The sequence below is a fragment of the Gavialis gangeticus genome, unplaced genomic scaffold (genome assembly GCF_001723915.1).
Source record: "Gavialis gangeticus isolate Ggan-Ray unplaced genomic scaffold, GavGan_comp1, whole genome shotgun sequence".
NCBI classification, from domain to species: domain Eukaryota; kingdom Metazoa; phylum Chordata; order Crocodylia; family Gavialidae; genus Gavialis; species Gavialis gangeticus.
The window spans coordinates 19771494-19787608 of NW_017729016.1; the positions used below are offsets into that span (position 1 = coordinate 19771494).

A 16115-nucleotide genomic window follows, 5' to 3' on the forward strand; every position below is an offset into this window, starting at 1 on the left:
CGAGACCCCGGCCGCCCACCGACCCAGGCCGGGCCCTTCCCCGCGGCTCGGCCAGGGCAATCCGGACCAGCTTTGTTGTCGTCTCCGGCCTCCGCGGGGCTGTCTTGCCCGGGTCGGCGCGGCCGGGGGCTCGCACCCACAGGCCGGGACCGGAGCTGCCCGCCCGGGCCCCGGCACGCGCACGCCCAAGCGTCTCGCTGCATCTTCCCAGACGTCGCTGCAGAAGGGTGCGAGGATGGTACAAGTACACACACGGGCGCCTGAACAGATGCGCGCACACGTATTTTTATACTCACACGTCGACAGATGCACATATTTTGGACACACACACATGCACTTGTATACATACGCACTTTTACACACGAGTTGTTCCGTGTTTATAGCTCCCTCCCCCCGCTAAAATATCCTCACCCGTTTAAAAACGCGCGCGCGCATACACCCCCCCCCCAATTTGGGTTGTCTAAATAAACGAATAAATGCAGGGGGGAGGGGAGTCTAATTTAATCCCGGTATAAATGGGGGGGACCCAGGCCGGCAGGGCCGTTTCAAGTTGCCCGCAGCCAAACCCTCCGAGCCGTTTCCAGGCCCCCCTCTCCTGGAAGGGGGGAGGGGGAAGTCACCTAAAATAGGCAGGAACCGGGGCAATGTCTGAGTGTGAAAGCAAGGAAGATCCGCTCCAAATATGCCCGGACGGGAACTTCGCCGGGGCGGCTCGGCGCTGGACGGAGCCCAGGCGAGGCCCGGGAGGGGAGCGGAGCCCGCGGCTGCCGAAGAGACCGCGGAGAGGGGTTGCGTGATCATTGGAGCAGCAATGACTGACAGCTGCTCGGCTCGGCTTCTCCCTCTCTGCCTTTTGCTTTTTTTGCTGCTTTTTTTTTTTTTTTAAAGGAGGAAAAAACCCCCCAACAAGCCCTCCAAACGCCGCCAGTTTTTAAACGCACTTTCCTTAAAAACCACCACCAAACCCTGCAGCTAAAGAAGCGGCCCGGAGAGGAGAGCCCGGGCCCGGCGGCTGCCCTGCTGCGCCAGGCTCCTTCTCCCGTGGAAAACAACCCAAAAAACATGTCTAGAAATAGATATAAGCGATGTCTGTCTGTCTGTACATAACACGGGCTTCATGGCAGGGATGCGGCTGTAAAAGCCCGGGTGCTCCATGCTGCCCGGGGTCGGGCGCGGATCCTGCGGGAGCTGTCATGGTGGCGGCGGGTATGTATGCCATACATCATTTCGTTGCTAATAAAAATTCTGCCGGGTTGTCCTTCGTTTGCCAATGGCGCTTGCATTTTTCAAGTGTTTCTCATCAGTTGAGAAGGGAATCTGCATTTCATTAAAGCTGCAATTTCTCTGTTGATCAATCTTCCCCCCCTTCCTCCTCCCTTTGTCAGTCGCCCCAACCTCTCCTCCCCCCCCCAAAAAGAGACTTAAAGCAAGATTTACTGGGTCAGCTCTCAATGCAAGGAGAAGCTATTTTAAGAGCATTTTTTTTATGTAATCAAATGGTTACCTAGAGGGGGGTGTTGCTATGGGGGGGGGGCAGAGCCAAGCTCACCATCCTGGCTGCTTTCCGCTGCAAACACTCGGGCGGGAGGCTCCGCGTTTTCTTCTCTCTTTGCAAAATTTAAAAAATAAAAAAGGAAGTGTGCATATAGAGGGAGATCACGCCTATAAACCCGCAGTGTAATATCGGCATAACAGGCATCTCTGTATGCGCTGCAGCTCTGAACGGCGAGCTGCGTTTGTAGCAAATATTTAATTGCCTTGATCTTTGCCACCGATAGCAAAACCCTGGATTGAATTAAGGATTTTTTTTTTTCCATTGCGGGTTGATAAACAGCAGCTGGGAGCCATCTTGGAGGGTGGGGATGAAAACATTTCGGAGAAAGAGCAGTATTGTCCTTTGCCTGCAAAACTTTTCCCTCTCCCTCCTTCCCCCTGCCCCCTCCCCGCAAATAAATAAATATATCTAGCTATCGGAAAGCTGGCGGGCAATCAGCCGCCTGCCAGGTTAGCAGAGCAATTAATCACGTTAAAGAAAGTTACGTCGGCAGAAAGCTGCTTCTCAGCTGCACAGAAAGGGTGGGTCCCTCTCCTGCAAGTGGGGCTTGCTTTTCTCCCCCCCCCCCCGGCTTTTATTCGTTTTTTATTTATTTATTTTTGTGCAAACCTTGCTCGGCTTCAGCATTGGAGGAGGGGGGAGGTCTCTGCCTCTTTCCCTGCCCAGATCTGTAAACAGGCGGATCTGGGATTCAGGAGCCATTTTCTCTGCCCTTTTTTGGCTGCTTGGGGGGGGCAGGATAATAATCCCTAGTTGATCGAGGCGTGCAGCCCGGGGCCGCCGGCTCCGTGCTGGCCTGGTCAGTGCCCCGGGCTCGCGCCGAGCTGCGCTTGCTTTTGCAAAAGGAACGGAACTGCACCCGTTCAGGGGGTTTCTCCCCCCTTGCATTGTTTTAGGCGGCGTTAATTAGATTAAGACTTTCTTTTGTCTTGCCATTGTTTGCTCGCTCTCTCCAGTGCAAATCTCGGGCCGCTTTGAGATGCACTGTATCATAAACACACCATTATTCCCAGCTGGGTTGCCAAAATACTTCGCCTTATCAAAGGACACTCCAACCTTGAAGCTCGCCCATAAAAAGCCCGAGCCGCTCGCCTTCAGAGGCATCTCTTTTGTCTTCCTTTCCTCTCTCCAGATCCTGAGCCACGGTGCTGAGCTGGTTCAATCACCACCCCCACTTTTTTTGAAAGGGAAAAATTCCTAGCAAAGAAAACCACTCTTTTTCTCCCAGGGGTAAACACAAATGGTGGGAGCAGGCTCGGGTTTAAGGCTGTGCTTTGTACTCCAGCGAGAGGTGGGGGGAAGCTCGCGTGTCCCGTGTCTCAGTGCAGGTCTGGCGTGTTCCCTCTCACACATGCTGCTGCACAATAGGGGCTTGTTTCCTGGGAAAGGCATGGGTCCCTCTAGCTCTCCCGACTGCCTGGAAGAGGGTTGCCAGGCCGGGCCGGCTCTCCAGAAACTTTTCTTCCTCTTTTCTTTGGGAATGGTTAAAAAAAAATATATAAAAAAAAAACCCTATTTATTCCAGGTTTTTTCTCCCCCCCCCCCTTGGTTCTAACATTTAATAAACAGAAGGGGTCTTTGAAAGTAGCCACCACAGCCCCTCACCCCTTCCAGTGTATGAAAGGGCTGTAACTACCCCACTCAGCTGCTGCTGCTTTTTTTCCTTTAAATAAAGCTTTCATCTGGCAGATCAAAGCCTTTCCCCCCTTGTTTTCCTGCTAAGAGGTGGAGGATTTGAACCTGAGTGGCAGGGTGATGGTTTCAGGCTTTCTTTGCCCAGAATCGCCCTCCTTGAGACTGGGCTCCTGCATCAGGATGGTCCCCCCAGAAAGGTGAAGGATGACTGTTGCTTTGCCTCCTGTCCCAGAAGGATGGCTGCGGTCTCTCCTCTGTGGAGGTGCTCTGCAGCGAGGGGCAGTTTGGTGAGCCCTGGAATAGGAGTACCCCCTCCCCCAGTTGTACCCCATGCGACCAATTGGTGGAAGCGCTCGGCGGTCCCGTACCCCTAGGAGCAACCCCAAGCTGAGCCGGGGTCCCGGCTGTTGGGAACAGCAAACACTCGCAGCCAGCCAGGGAAAGCACAGGATGCTCCTCTGCTGCCCACCCGTGCATCCTGCCTGGGCTGGAGGGCTCCCACGCCACCTCCTCCCCCTGAGATGGGAGTCTAGCCCAGGACCCTGGCAGGAGATCAGAGGATATGTGGCAGGTCTGAGCCCAGGAGCAAAGATACCTGCAGGGGTTGCACAAATAACAACCCCTGCCACTTCTCCCCAGGCCCAGCACTGGGGGGCAATTCCTGCAGCCCCCCAATGTCCCTGCACCCCCCCCAACTCGCATCACCCTACACCTGTCCCCCTCCTGGGGCTGCGGGTGCTAGCAGGACTCAAGCGCCTTCCCCCAGCCCCTCCATCACTTTGCCAAGCAAGCCAGGTGGGCTAAGAGCGCACACTCGGCTCAGGGGATGCAGGACTACTGCTCGCAAGTAGAAAGTCCTGCTGGGGTGGCACTTGTCTGTCCCAGGTCAGGACGCTGGCAGGTGCGCACGTGGCATCCAGGCTGGGGCAGCGGCCTTTGGGTGGGGGTCATTCATTTTGGGGAAGCCTGAAATGTAAAGCATCAGCCCCATGGCAAAACCTTCCCATTGCCCCTCCCGGGAGCTGGCTTCTGGGGTACAGCTGGTGGATGATGCTAACCCCATGACCTGGTGGGTAATGGCAGAACAAGTCCCCTCTCTTTCCCTTCTGCCCACCGCTGCTGTCCCCCCTTCCCCATCACTGTTACTGGGACTTTGAGATTTACTCTCTTTTTTTTTTTGGCTTGGAATAGAACATGCTGTATCTGCAGCCCCCGGGCATCTGCTGTAGGATTATTTGTTTTCTCCCTTTTTTTTTTTTTTTGCAATAAGCCTTTCTGTTTCAAAAAAAAAAAAGGCACTACAGCCACATTTCCAGAAGTGCTGGGTGCTGTGCGTGCATTTCACTGTGCATTTTTAACGTGCTTACTACAGGTTTTCAGGTTTGGAACTGCCGGGGTATATTTAAAGTGTAGAGTCAGGGACTTTATATAGAAAAGCAGGCGCCACGCTACAGGCTGCGTTCAGGGCACAGAGCGGGACCCAGGTTCTGGCTACCTGGGCCCCGTCCTCGAGAGGATGGCTGTGAGATCCTCTTTTTAGCTCCCCTACAGCAACACTTGAATGAGAGTTTAGAAACAATGGCAGAGGAGGAAAACACAGTCCTGGGACACACTGGCCACCCTAGCTGTTCCCGCTGCTGGAAGTGGGAGAGGTGCAGCTTCCAGCAAGGGCAGATGCCGGGTCAGGATGTGTCTCACCTTGTAGCCATGGGGAGGGGGGGGAGAAGCTGGCTATATCCCCCCACCACCATTATGTGACCTCAATCTGGAGTTAAAACCTAGAGCCTCTTTCAACTAAAGCATGGCCCCTGTAAGGGGAAGCAATTGCAGATTTGCAGAGCTGCATGAGTTGAGGGGGAAAAAAGGGGATGGCAAAGGCATGCAGTGGGGGAGACGTGTCCCTACTGCTGATTGTCTACAGGAGTCCTGGTGGTAGCATCCCCCCCCCCGAAAAGGAGGGTAAAGGCCAAATACTTCAGCCCAGGTCAGGCCCCACACCCCTATGCCCCAACACACACACATTCATGCTGATTAGCATCTGCTCCCTAACTTATAACGAACCTGCTCAACAGCCTGTTGACAGCGGGGAAGAATTTACAGCAACGTTTCGGGGCGTGAGGAATGCCAGGTTTGGGTCTTTACACGAGTCGCGGTGGAAATCTGCCAGGCTCATGTGTTTTCACTGGGGCGGGGGGGGAGAATTCCTGCTGGAATAAGATTAATGACAAAAGGCGCGTTTTCTCTATAAATACCGGCTGATTAAATCCAGCACCTCGGCCCCTTGGCCCCACTGAGTTCTGCCAGGATGAACACTGTGTATATTAAAAGGAAAAGCTGATGATGAGCACAAACAGAGAGAGTGCAGGCTAGAAAAAAAACCCACACATGCTTTCAAAGGCAATTAAAAGCATGAGGAACATTTTTAAAAGATTTAAAAAAAAAAAAGGCAAAGGGAAAAAAAAACAAACAACAACCCTGCTGTTGCTGGAGTGGGAACCACATCCAGCAGTGAGATTAGGTGCCTTTTTATTGAGCATCTCTGGCCAAAACAGATCAATAAGGCAAAGGGGAAGGGATCAGCTGAGAGAGGCTGGGGTTATAGCTAAAATTCCCTCTAGACTCTTAATTCTAAGTTCAAGGTACAAGGATGCCTTGATAAAGCCACCTGATCCAGGGCAGGCTGCAGCACCAGTGTCAGCTCAAGGTCCGGTTTATGAAAAGCTGCTGGCTGGATTCAGAGGTGCATAGCTGCTCTTGAGAGCAAAACACAAAAATCCACTCTCTCATCAAAATGCTGGGTTAGGGCTCAGCTCTAGCAGTCCCAGCTTCTTCCCCCCACATCACTGGTGGCACTGACAAAGCTGGCTGTAAATCAGATTTGATGATCAACACAAAAAAATAACAGTGTGCTTCGAAAAAATATTCCCCAATTGGGCTTTTCCTGCAATGTGCCTGCGCTCACTGACTACGGGAGAAGTTTTACAGGAATAGGATTGAAGCAGATTAACATTTTAACAGATGATCTAGGTAAGAATCCCAGGTTTATTTTAAATATCACTCAATATGCAAGAGACCCTCAGTCGTTGCCTCCCGGGTCTGGAGAACTCACCAGTTGATCAGCACCAAGGGAGGGATTTTCTGCCATGCACTCTCCTCGTTGGTGAAAAAAAGGTCAAGTGTGAGCTCACCAGTCAAGATCTCCTTTACGGATCCCCGTGTTTACATAGGGAAGAGAATTAAATGCACTTACATGGGCAGCTACTGCTGGTGTTTTTTTACCGAAAGCTGCAGAAGCCATAATCCCTGCCCAAGAAACCAAAGATCAGCTTTCTGTCATTCGGCTGTATGCTGGAGCAGTAGCACTTGGGGAAAAAAAACGGTATAATACTAATTACGGGAACACTGGAGATCCAGTGTAAAAACCCTCGCCCAGACAGATCCATGTCTTTCCTGATCTATTCTGTGGATGTCTGATCCGATGCTTTTGAAGATATGTTGCTAAAGTTAGAGTATGCAATTCCTGTTAAACATTTGGACTCAGCTCAGACTGACATCATCTTCTGAAACAACATAGTGCTCTGTACACAGTGCTATTCTCTCTCGAGAAGGACAAGAATAAGTTTCTTTCCCTGGCTATGGCCAGGCAGTTTTTATTTTTCAACCAATAAGGTTTTCATCCCAGCAAACAACGTCCCCCGGCCCCCCAAGACGTAAAGAAAAATATCATGCAACTAAATTCCCAAACTGTAATTACTGCTTGAAGTCTTGGGATACCGACATCGCCTCCCGTTCTTAAATCTGGTCTTATGCTAGGAAAATGCAACGACACCTTTCAGCAGGAATAAAATCCACTTTCATTTAACAGAGAAATGTTTTTAAAAAAAAAAAGCAACCCAGCCCTACCCAAAATCTCAGTCCCAGTAGAACTCAAGGTTATTATAGCCTTGAATATGAAAGTTTAAAACAATTATATGTCCAGTCAAATGGGAATTCTTGCCACTGAATGACAAGAGTTTTATGTCACCGCAGTGAATTGGATTTTTCTTCTCCTGAACTGCCTGTCAGTTAAGTCAAGAATATATTCTTGGATGTGTATGCGAGACAGAGTGAGCGCTATATAAAGATTTTATATATCTAGCTGGCTTTCAAAGATTTTTCTTTCTACCCCAGCTCACAACAGCTGCAGGTATTTTAATATGCATACAAAACCAATTTTAAAATGGAAAAATATTCACAACTGCTCTTGCCGTTCTGATGAAGAGGTGGGTGAGCAGGGCATGTTACAGGAGATATTAAGAGCTGCGCCTGGGAGATCTTACAGTATTTACTCAGCAGGAGACACCCAGAAAGAAGTTTTGAGGTTAGCTGCAGGAGTCCGTGTCTTTGCTCTGCCCTTCTTTCAGTTCACCTCCTCTATCTGCTACTAATTTAAACAAGCAGAAGCCTCTAGGAACTGGAAAATCCAGATTTGCAATATCACCCTGACAAAGACAATTTCCTAAAAAAATGCGCGCCTCCACGCACACACACACACACGCACAGAGTTCCTGCCCAAGGTTAAATTCCAGCCTGCGCATTTTTTACGCCAAATTAAAGATAGCCGTGCTCCAAATAAACAGCTCCGAGGAAAGCTTGTGAAAGTAAATACAGGCCTGTTTACCTGAAAAATCTCAGAAGCCTGATGAGCAAGTTTGAGGCATTTGCATTTTTGTCCCTTTAACCACAAACACCTTCAGATCCCAGGCTCTTGCCTCCACCCCTTTCCCGCCCTGCAATGTCAAGGCCTTCAGATCAGGCAACCATGGAGAAGTGGGGGACTACAGCCCAAGAGAAAGGGTTAATACAGAAAACCCTGGGGAATTGCTCCTATACAGCCATAAAGAAAGCAGCCTGGGGAGTAGGTGACCCGACTTGATCAGCTCTTTGGTGCAGACTAAATGTTTTTCACAAGTTTCAACCCCTTTGGGGCACAGAGGAACCCAGGAAGGCCGAGAGTCCCAATCCAGGCATTGCAGCACTGCAAAGATGCTGTCCCAACTAGGACTTGAAGAGCCTGGGCAGAGCAGACTGTTACATCCATATTTGCAGCACCAAAATGATATAAGCCCTGCTCAGGGAAGGACTGATGGGCAGTCACAGCACTGGCGTTCACTGGTTAGAGCAGGAGACAGCAAGTCCAGACTTCTCCTTATTAGCCTCAGCTCCGCCACTAAGCCTCTGCATGGCCTTCACTAAGGCATATACCGTTGGGCGCTAAGGCACGTACCCTTGGGTGGGGAGATCAAACAGGCAGATGCACTGGATTGCAACACAGGTAACCCACACTGCTCTTTCTGGTACACGCTTGCAAAAACAGTGCATCATGCCTCAGTTTCCCCATCTTAAAAAGAGGCAGAATGCTGCCTCCTTCCTGCGAGGCATGGGGGGGAGGATTACCGAGATGAAAGCAGATTTGCAAATCTTTAAAATCTCCGTGTGAAAGACCCACAGAAGCACAAAGCGTTATTCTCAAGTCCCTCCAGCTCTGAACAGGTAAGTCATTGCCACAACGACAAAACCTCTCGTGCTTTGCTCAGAAGGGTCATGATTTTTTTCCCCATTCTCTGCTTTGTGTATTTAAAAGCCTGCATGCATGCACGTAGACACACACGCGCGCGCGCGCGCGCGCGCTAGTGGCGGGGCTGTCAGAGCAAGGTGTAATCAATAAATCATGTGCTAGTTGCGGCTACTCTGCACGTCAACTCGGATTTCTCCATTTGGGTGTCCAGTGTGTGCCATTGTATCTCCTCCCTTGCAGATTCCAGCCTCGTTAGGCCAAACGAGTGGGAATCACAAAGTGTGGGGGGGATCTAATTCTGAAGCTGCCGAAGGAAAGGAACAAGAGACTGCACAGAAAACTCTGCCTTCAAGGAAACCGGTGCTGCTGGTCACAGCAAGCGTGCTGCCCGGGCGTGGAAACCATGTGAGGAGCATTGGCCGTGCCACCTGGGCCATAGTTGACCAGGCTGGAAACAGGCACAGCCATTAAGAGCTCACCAGGCCGGTGTGTCGGGTGGGTGGCGTGGTGGCGTGGTTCAGTAATTGAACGCAGGAGTTGGACGCTTTGCAAGGGGGTTTTTTTTCTTGCCTGCCCTGCGCTGGATTTCCATCCGTGTGCGCTCAGCCAGGATTTAGGGCCTGCTCCGGTCCAAGAATGTCCCTTAAACACTAAAGTCCCGTGCCTCATATTTTATAGAGATCCTTTTCCTGTTCCTCTGCTGATAGCTCCCATCTGAGTGTGTGGTTTCAAAACAGATCTGCTCTGCTTTCGGTGCCTGCCAAACATCCCCCCGGTCAGCTCCCATCACGGGGGCTGTCCTGCCCCTCACTGTGTGAGGCTGGGGACAGTCTGGGCTGTGTGGTCTTCAGAGCTGGGTAATGGGTATGGGAGGAGGCGAAAGGAGCCGGTAGTCCCCTACTGCGTGGTTTACAGAGCTGCGTACCAGCCTCTACTGAACTCACATCCAGAGGCCCCCTACTATAAAATACCGTACGCCACGCACTCCCTCCAACAGGGCTCAATCCTGGCATTTTGGGGGTGCGCCGAGTGTGAACACCCAGTCAGCGTGTCCATGGCTGTCCAGAGTAATCCAAAAGATTCAGCCCTTGTGAGGAGCCCCAAGATCCTTTTGTCCCCCCTGGCAATAGAGGGGTGACACCAGGGACCCGGGGTTCAGATCTTCCAAGCTGAGCTGATGATGAATGGCATCTACCCAGAAACAAAAGCACTCCCGGGGACAGCCGGGGAGACTGCAGTCACTGCAGGTGGGGGTTCGCCACTCACTTGTCCATCTGGACGTGCGTACACAGGCAACCATATTCCAACGCAGGCCATCGAATCCACCTGGCACATCTATGCTTGGGAAGCACCTTGCAAGGGGCCAACACGCTCCCACATGCGCAGTGAGGAAAGCTTCTCACCCAGCCCCACTTCACGCTGAGGACTGCTTTTCACTTCCACGCTTCCTCTTCTTTCCATCTTGGAGCTGCGCTGGGAGCCTTGGCCTGCTCAACGATGCTAATTGTCACCGAGGTTGTATAAACAACCAAGACGCGCCATCCACCTCCTTCAGGCTCTATTCTCCGCCGTTCCAGCATCACTTTCCTTTGACAACGCTTTCTTCCCCCACCACCCCTTTTCTTGCAAGGCCCAGCTCATTTGTTAGCCCTGGTGAATGGTCTTTTTTTCACTTCAGCAAAACTATTTGCTTTGTCAGTGTCCGGACAAAGAAGGCAGCGATGCTGGTTATACCGTAAGAGCAGTTATTAAATAAAGCCATTGCCTTAATGGCATGGCTTAAGAGGATGTGGAGATGCCCGTCTTGGTGCACGGTGCTGGGCAATTCGTGCTAGTCATCTGTCGATCTAGGTCTCTGGATGGAAGGAGAGGACCACATGAAAAGGGTGAGAGTCAGAGCCAGGGAGCTAGAGAAATCCCTTGGCTGCTACCAGGACCTGCTAAACCTCTAGCTCTTCTGATTGTTCAAGGATATTCTCTCTCTCTGTCTCACAACCACATACACTAAAGTTCCTCTTGCAACTATCCATGCCGGCTCTCCAAAGCATTCTGCATTAAAAGGCTGGAGAAGGAAAAGAAAGAAGTTACAAACCCATTTCATTGTCTTGGAAGGTCGCTCTGTTCCCCCCCCTCCTCTTTTAGCCTTTTATTATTCTCCATGTCCTTTTATGCTGGAGAAGAACCAGAATAAAGCATTTCCCATGGCTAATTCTTTGAAACAACTCCCTCTCTGTTTTCATCTCCGCAATCCTCTTCTGCGTGCTCTCAAGATCCACGCGCAAACTCCGAGAGAACAATCTGATAGCTACAGAGGAGTCCTAGTGCCTGGATCCCTCCTCCTTCCCCCTCGCCCTCCTTTTATCTCGGGCATATACATTTTCCTACAAAGAACAAAGTCGGAGCCAAAGTCCCCATCCAATTCATTGCAACGCTTGTTCCCTTATTTAGTTTTTTAAATTCCTGTCCTCATTATGAATGGAAAAGCCATCGCCTCGTGTCATTCAAGCAAACAGGCTCGTGCCCTGAGCCCCTAGCCTAGCTGTAAATATCTTGGCTCTCTGCATAGCGGGGTTTGAAAAGAAAACTGGACCCGAGCCCTCTGCTTTGCCCATCCAGCACACTCAGGACAAAGGAGGAAGGTGCTCGCAACATGGGGAGGACAGGAGTTGTTGTAAGGAGTGGAAGGGACGCACTGAAACCTCACTCTGCAAAAGCTGGTCTCTGGCTCGGAGGTGGCTGGGAGGTGCTTTCCATTCAGGGGCCAGATAAGCTGGGGCTGGGGTGTCTCACCCCCTCCCCTAGCTCCTGTAGGAGACAGGCCTGTCTGCTGTGCAGAGCTAGCGGGCACAGTCCCATCAGGATCGACAAGCCCCCGCCGTGGACGGGGGAGGAAGCCACCAGGTGCAGAGGCAATTCCTTGCCAAGCCAGAAACAGGCGTGCAGGGTGCAGGTTAAAAACCAGGGGGCCAAGGGAGGACGTGGAGCAGATCCGCCAGCGCCCGCTGCTCCTTGAAGGCATCCAAGGAGCCGCTGGATGCCACCCGGCGAGACTGCTCAGAGATGTGCCCAGACAAGGGAAAGCACCACAGACCTGTAGCCGCTCAGGCCCTCTCCAGCCAGCATCTCCAACCCCGGACTAGGAGGACCTCAGGTCTCACCCCGTCCAACATCTCTCATCAACCCTTGCGGACCACTCGCCTCCATGGACTAGGCTTGGAGTGGGGGGGGCGATTAGCACGGAGGGGAGAGCAGGATTACGGTGCCAGGAGCCTGCTCCCGGCTTGGCAAAGCTCTTCAGACACCAGCATTTGTCTTTTAATTATTATTTCTTTCAAGACGAGGAGAGCAGTGACAGACACACAGTCCCCTCTTGTAGCGAGCTGGAATTTGATGTCATAACAACTGTTTTTGTACCATGCCTGTTAGAGGAAAAACCTCGGCAGGAGGGGGAAGGAGAGGTTTAATTATAGAGCCGCATTGTGATTTTGCACACATAGCTGGCTGTTGTAATCAGGCTACAAGTGTATCTGATTTTTCTCTCCCCCCTTCCTTTTTTTTTTTTTTTTGGTGGTCCAAATTAGTTGCTTGTGTTTGGGTGTCTCAGAGACAAGCTGTTATTTGGCTTCTCTGAAGGAGATCTTGATCAAGTGAACAACATTTCAGCAAAGAAACCATTACCGCCCTTTACCCGGGAAAGAAAGTATTGCAGGCCTCTGCTGAAACCTGACAGATGCATCTTGATCTAAAGGGTTCGGAAGAGTTTGAATTCCCCATCCTTCCCTGCTGTAATGGTTATTTCCCTTGCAAGTCTTTGTGGAAAAGATCAAGGGGGAAAAATAAATTTAAAAAAAAAAATTTCCCATGATCCCCTCCGGGGATCCCATTCCAGCCTGTTTATTTAAAATTTCCCCCGTAAATACCTACAAGAGATGTAGTTGATGCCTTTTATTTCCCTCTGTTGGGAAAGGGGGAAAAACACTGAAAAGGAAACTTAGTATTTTCCCACCCCTGGAGAGTGAGGCTACACTTGGATATCATGTGTGTTGTTAGATTCATTTAGGAATCCATTGTTGTCCATGCAAATTCTTTTTTACATTTCAAATAACAGGATTATTTCCCCAGGGGGTAATATCCTGTAATTTGAACACAATAATGGGAATAAATTACTTACTTAGAACTAATAACGACAGCCTGATTCCAATATATATAGGCACTGTAACAGCTTTGGTTAGTTAAAATGTAATTGTGTTGACGGATGACATTTTCTTTCAAAGGAATCTGAATGACTTTTAATTAAATTTGCTTGGAGGGTGGGGAATAAAAGAGAGAAAGAGATACAAGGAGATTTTTGTAGACCGACTTGTCGGCCCTTGCCCCAGCTATAAAGCACACAATGGAAAGAGAGTGGCCAAGGACTTTAGCAACAACTTTCCTCCTCTCCGACAAAAGCAGGCACAATCCCCAAAGCACCAGCACCAGGCGAGAGCCCCGCTTTGGAAAGAGTTTGCAATTGGTTGCGACTTATCTCGGAGGGACTTTGAGCAAGATGCGAATGATCCTTTTGGGTCCTACTCAGGGTTTAGGCCCAGGTCAAACGTGTCCATCACAACCACGACCTCCACGGGAACAGAAGAGCACGGCGGATGTCCCCAAGGCAAATGGGCCCCGGCGGAGAGGATGTGCTTAGTGAGGGGATGCGCTTAGAGGAAGGCAATGGGTTTGGCTGCAACGGCCAAGCTTAAAGCATTCAGAGGAGCTCAGGACTCTGCAGCATCACTGGTGGACATGGAGAACCGAGGCGATCCGAGAAAGTCAGGGCCCAATGGCAGACACCAAGGTCTGCTCTGAAGGGTCAGTGGTACTTCTGTTCCTAGCACTGATGTCAATGGGGGCAACATGCTGAAGTTTCCCCTTCCCGCAGTATGGACTTACACACAGACCCAGGGGCTGTCCTTGGCATGGTCGCTAGCCTGCTCACTGATCTTCAGCAGGTGACAACGCTGTCCCATGCCTTGGTTTCCCCAAGTGTTCCCAACCTCTTGTGTAAAGTACTCCAGATTTTCTGGGAAGCAGAGCCATACAGAAGAGTTATTATCACGATCGCGATTCATGGCTCAGTACGGTTTGGCTTGTGCCACAGCTGCAGATGAGGACACTACATCGCCCAGGTCATCTTATTTTATAGGCATTACACTGCGCAAGGGCATGGGGATGTGGATCTTGCTGCTTTTTCTGTTTGGAAAACGCTTGACAGACTGTGGTGCCACCAGAAATTGATATGGAGAAATGAATCTTCGTCTGAGATCTGCAAGGTGGATAAGGAACTGGCTTAAACGAAGATTAAAAAAAGGGGTTGTTCGGTGGGGGGGAGGTTCCTAGCTGAGCCATTCAAAGATTGCTTTGGGGCTTCATTAATATGAATCCATTAATATTCGCATAGTGCTAGTCACATCTGATATTCAAGATATTAACATTAATATGAACCTATTAATATTCACATCTGATATTCAATAATATTAAAAGATTAATAGGATCTCGGCACCTAAAAAGTAGGAGTATGGTAGAGGAAAGTGAAGTTGGGAGGCATCGTCTGTACTGAGGAGGACCAGGATATCAGGCAGGATGCATTGGACAACCCCAAGGACCCAGCGATAGAAAGTGGGGGGAATTCAGGAGTACAAAGGGACAGGGCCATGTACTTGGGGCTGCACAAGAATTGCTGCCACAAGCTACAACCTTGCCAGTTGGAAATGACGGAGACAGACCCGGGCGTATGTGGCTGGCTGAGAGCTGCCAGCACGATGTAGCTAGGGAAAAAGGGGAACATGATCCTAGGACACATCAGGGGAAGTATTTCCAGGAGACATGGAAGCATCCGTGGCATCACAGGAGGCATCTGGACTGCTGGGTGTTATTGCGGGTGACTCATGCTCGAGGAAGATGAATTCAAGCTGGAACAGGTGCAGGAGAGGACTGCTAGGAGGATCAGGGAATGGAGAGCCTATTGAACGAGGCAACCTGGGCTTATAAAGCGTGGTGGAAAACAAAATAATAATAAGGCTGCGAGGGAGAGATGCAATTGCTGCCTATAAATATATCCGAGGGTACAAGGACCGTGCAGGCACAAAACCAGCAGCTCGTATACCATCAGAGAATACATTCTGGTGGGAAGTTAGACGATTCCCGACCTCCAGAAAAGGGAGATCCTGGAACAACCTCCGGCAGGCGCAGCCGGGCCAAGGCTCCACTGCCGAGATGGAGCTGGACTGGCTTCGGTCCAACGTGGTGCCTGCAGCAGCCGGGGCCTGGAGCTCCTTTCCAGTCGTATGCTCCGAGATGCCAATCATCCCAAGCTACCGCTGCACTGAAAATACCGAGGATGAAAGCCGGGCAAGGTCCACCTAGGCAGGGGGGCAGACCACCCGGTTAGGCAAGGACCCCAGCAGTGGCTCTTGCCATCCCTTTCTCCTTCGCCTTGCATGGGCTTGTTCACTCTTGCCCACAAAGATGCACGTACAGAAACCACCTTTCAGGCAGGCACTCGCCGCCCCTTGCATTCCCCACCCTCCATTTTGCAGCAGGGCTGCGGTACCCGTCCGCCTGCTTCAGCGCAGGAGATGGCGACGGGCTGCTCGGAGCGCTTGCAGATGCCTCATCTGCCCTTGCATTTGCGCTTAGGCGATTGCTTTCCTACCTGCCCTCGGCAGCTCCTTGAACTTAGCCCTCGCCGCCTCCTCCACCCCCTCCCTCCCAGTGCTCCTGCTCTGCCGGCATGCCTCGCTAATGTGCTTTTAATCTTCCTGGGTGTGAAGTGGAGCCCACTTGAAGAGAATCCAGCACGCCTCTGCTTGCCGCCACAATGGATGGACTCTATCCTCCAGCACGACACAACCGTCTCCGCTTTCCTCCAGGTTCACGCAGTCAAGGTTACGTGTTGTGGTTGCCACTGCAGAGCGCTGATCCTTCGCGCAGGCCCCATCTGGCAGATGGTCCGGCTGAAGCCCCCGGTAAGGCAATAGCCTGATGAAAGGATGCAGGATCAGACCCTAGGCTAGGACGCCCTGTCCCCTTTCACTGGCATCTGAAAATCCTTGCTGGCGAAGCCCCACGTTATCCCTGTCAACAGCACTTTTCAGCCTTCTCCAAACTAATTTCTTCCTGTTTATCTAAAAAATATTCCTGTGTCAACGCCCCCTGCTCCGAGGCATCCTTCAGAGGCCAGCTCGTGCCCCTCGCACACTGCTGTTTCTATAGAGCTTTGCAAAACCACTTCTTAAGCCCAAAGACCTCATTTAGGTTTCTATAAAGTGCTCGATAGGCAAAACACCCGGCCCGCAAACAGCTTCCACTGGCTTCAGCAGAGTCACT

At 51.0% G+C, this 16115-nt stretch overlaps 1 long non-coding RNA gene across 5 annotated transcripts; it reads right to left on the reverse strand.

Annotated features, from left to right (window-relative positions):
- Positions 1 to 869: 869 nt before the first annotated feature.
- LOC109294556 lies at positions 870 to 14720 on the reverse strand. 5 transcript variants are annotated; one of them, XR_002096559.1, is made up of 4 exons: positions 14706 to 14720; positions 2041 to 2063; positions 1505 to 1607; positions 870 to 1317 (listed from the first exon to the last, which is right to left on the reverse strand). It is a non-coding gene; the product is annotated as an uncharacterized LOC109294556 (long non-coding RNA). The 5 variants fall into 5 exon arrangements; XR_002096558.1 differs by having other exon boundaries at positions 2026 to 2063; XR_002096560.1 differs by lacking the exons at positions 2041 to 2063; positions 14706 to 14720 and adding exons at positions 2612 to 3027; positions 3296 to 3585.
- Positions 14721 to 16115: the final 1395 nt, after the last annotated feature.